The sequence below is a fragment of the Mchenga conophoros genome, linkage group LG22 (assembly GCF_057382185.1).
Source record: "Mchenga conophoros isolate Kocher_MC1m ecotype Shallow Benthic linkage group LG22, M_conophoros_male_GT1.1, whole genome shotgun sequence".
Lineage (NCBI taxonomy): Eukaryota > Metazoa > Chordata > Actinopteri > Cichliformes > Cichlidae > Mchenga > Mchenga conophoros.
Window position 1 is genome coordinate 4,366,229 of NC_140546.1, and position 3,706 is coordinate 4,369,934.

General features: G+C 41.4%; 1 pseudogene across 1 annotated transcript; it reads right to left on the reverse strand.

Annotated features, from left to right (window-relative positions):
- Nucleotides 1-720: 720 nt before the first annotated feature.
- LOC146548571 (Ig kappa-b4 chain C region pseudogene) lies at nt 721-3,387 on the reverse strand (annotated as a pseudogene). Its single transcript, XR_014890551.1, has 3 exons — nt 3,328-3,387; nt 2,462-2,543; nt 721-1,198 (listed from the first exon to the last, which is right to left on the reverse strand). The product of XR_014890551.1 is annotated as an Ig kappa-b4 chain C region pseudogene (transcript).
- Nucleotides 3,388-3,706: the final 319 nt, after the last annotated feature.

Here is a 3,706-nt window from a genome sequence, read left to right on the forward strand (position 1 = left end):
GTTTTGAACCAATAGTTCCATTATTTAACTGTAACACTGCAGCATATATTAAGAGGTACTTATTAAAGCACAAAGTAACTAAACATTATGCCGGTAACACAAGTTTGATTGCTTGCATGCTTCTGCACAGACAGCATGCTAATGCTAAACTAATCAAGAATCCAGGGTGATGTTAAGCTAAGTGAATGGATAGTGGATTTATATTGGCGTGAGGGACTGTAGCCTATAAGTTCTTATTGTTAAATGATAGTTATGAGATGGTGTGTTTCAGGTGATTTTACAGAAAAACACCAAAATAATGTACTGCATTACTTTAAAAAAGTACTCTGCATAATAGAATACTTTAAGATACCTCAGCACTGATCATTTGACTCATTCTTATATTGTGCTTTTCTACTCCACCTGAGAACTCAAATTGCTTTATATAACAAGCTACAACATGCTGAAACATTCATTAAACAGCATGCAATGACTTTGCATGAATAACGGCGGTGTCGCTCAATATTCTCAGTAATAAAATCATAATCTCTAAGTTCTTATCAATTCCCCTTCGCACTTACTCTTTAACATAAACTTTGCTTTACTTCATGTATTCAAAGTGACTTAATTCTACTGACTCATATTGACTACAGATAGCACACTGGTTTCCAATAAGAATCCTGGAAATCATTATTTAGAGTTTAATATTGACATCACCACAAAAGTAAGACAAACACTCGATTCTTATTTAATGTAGATTTTTTTTATTCTTTAAAACTTTAAACAAACTTTCAACTTTAAACAAAGCAATGAAAAATGAGAGAAGAAATTGGAAAAAAAAAAGCTACAGAATGCAGTGTGAAAGTAAGACCAGCATAAAAGTCACATATAGTTCAGGACTGGGGACACTGGTCTCTCATCAGTGGCTCTGAGACCACAGTGTGGGAGCCCCTCGTGGCCTCACAGGTCACAGAGCCCACCTTCATCCAGTGGTCTGCAGGGAGCCTCAGGGTGCTGCTCCAGCTGTAGAGGCCGTCGTTCTCCTGCACCACGGGGCTCCTGCTCTCCTCCCAGCTGATGCTGCCACTGCCATCCACCTTCCAGGACAGACTCCAGTCTGAGGGGAAGCCCTTGTTGGCCAGACACATGAGCGTGGCCTCCCCCTGTTTCAGCTCCTCACTGGAGGGACCCAGCACCTTCAGGGCTGGGTGGGTATCACCTAGGAAACACCAATCAGCTTAGAGGACAGGAACCACAATTTGAATTTCTCCGTTAAGAAGTTTCTGTCAGGTGTTTTTTCTGCTCCACCAGTCATTCACTCACACATTGTTTCACTTCCCTTTAAGAAACCTCTCATGCATATCAGCACAGAGAGAATCATCACACAGTTTGAGCTGAAATATGTTCAAACTACACTGGAAATAAAAGAAGCAGATGTGGAAACATTTACAAAACTATTTTAGCTTCAACATCATCAGTTATCTATAACACATCACTTGTTGGAGATAAGAAACTTAATAGCACTACTTGAATGATGTGGATTAATTTCTTTTACTGCTTACATGATTTTAATGACATTTGAAATGATATCTGCTACAACAGAAACACCAGACGTGCTGCACACTGTCAAATGCCCATCTTTAACTTCTGGCAATAAAAGAAGCAGATATGGCAACAATTATACAAGATGTTAAGCTTCAAAAACCTCCGTTCTGTATAATACACAAGTTTTCTACTTACCTCATGTGAATTTCAGTCATTTATTGTAGTGCTTTTATGATTTCTAAGCAAATTCTACATTTTTACTGACTAAGTAAAAGACCAGAAATCTTTATCTTCACTCTGTTTAACTTGAGGACAGTTACATTTAATTCATCTTAGAAACAGTGACTGTGATTTCAAACTAGAAAATAATCACAGGCTGATGACAGTTTATATTATTTACACAATGCATTGTCTTTATGTCAGAAATGTCGACATAAAATCGAATTAAAGCTGATGGAGTCAGCCTCCAGTGTACAATGGTTATAATATTACCTCTACATGAATACTTCATTGTTATAAAGCTAACATTTACACCTCGATGTAGTTTCTTTAAAAACATTATAATCTTACTTCCAACTTGCAGTCTGGTTCCTCCACCAAAAGTCCACCACAGTGATACAAACTCACTGAGCCGCTGCACAAAAACCTCTGACTGTAGAGACACGGCTCTCTGACTCTAACAGACTAAATTAAAACCAAAAGCTCTCAAGAGTTAACCAGACATATATATATCTCAATAATCCTCAAGTCAACTCTGTTTTATATTATTTGTTAATATTGATTTTAACATTTATTCTGAAGCTAACTTTGTGTCTTCATGAAAATTGATCTAAAAACTATTTTAATGATTTTTGTTTTCTGGCACACTGAACAGAAAAGTCAAGATAACCACAAGAAAGAAATCTGATCAAATAAAAGAGGTTTAAGTTCGACTTACTTCCAAATTCCAGTCTGGTTCCTCCACCAAAAGTCCACCACAGTGATACAAACTCATTGAGGCGCCGTACAAAAACCTCTGACTGTAGAGAGACACGGCTCTCTGACTCTGAGACAAACAAACTCAACTAAATCATTCATTGTTTGCACAGCAGCCATGACTCAGCTGATATGACTTCTTCAAATACCATCATAATAACATCGTACAACACTAGTTTAAATATAGTTTGATCCATAAGTTTTTGGACAATGACACATTTTCACAGTTTTACTGTGTACACCAACACAGTGGAATCTGACTCAAAGAACTAGGATGTGACTGAAGTGCAGACCTTCAAGGCCCACCGACTGCTCTGCTCTGGTTTATATTTTGCCTTTCATTGTTAATAAACTTGCTCACAGCTACGCTGTCGTCCGTGCTTGCGTTTGGGTCCAAATCCTCCTCCAGACGATCTGCCTCCCAGATTGTGACATGCTACCTCTATCAGCAGTAACATTATCAGTAAATACTACTGCATAAAGCCCAGGGGGTGGTGCAAGCTCAGGAATCCACAGACTTTGTCCAGCAGCAGCGGACTACGGCCGCCCCGGAACAGTCATGTCAGCTTCTCCCGGTTTTGATCGGCCCGCTAGAGGTTTTGCCCGACCCGCCGGAGCCATCGGCAGGGAGGAAGCGACGATCGCGCCGCTGGCGCGTCACCCCACAGCCGGATATTAGGACTTCAGAATTGCCGGCTGTAGTGAGTGAGAAGGACCCTTTTTCTGTTTTGGACTGTGGGACAGTTTATTCAGGGGCTTTGTTTTGTGCAGCAGATGACAAGGAGAACTGTTTGTTGCCTGTTCATTCTCCTGCTCAGCTGTCTTTACCTCGTTTAGCTGCGCAGCAGCATTCAGCTCGGCCTCCGGTATCCCCGCTAGCCCAGTCATCTATGCCATCTCCGTCTTCACCGACTCCCTCTGTACGGGAGGCTGCGTCTGTGCCTCCGGTTTTGGACTCTTTTTCTAGTACGTATTTTTTGCAGAGAGACAAACACGTTAAAATTGCAACTGTTCCTCAACAGCTGGCTAGTTTAGAGACTGTTACTTGCTCCAGGGCCTCACCAGAGGTTAAATTACAGCCCTCAGCCGACTCTGGACACCTTGGAGGCTAAGAACCCAGCTGAGGACTGCACCCGGCTGTCGCTGCCTGAGCAGGGTCGGTGCTCTGCACACCTGCAGTCTGTTCTGTGCCCGCCAGAGGTCCCCG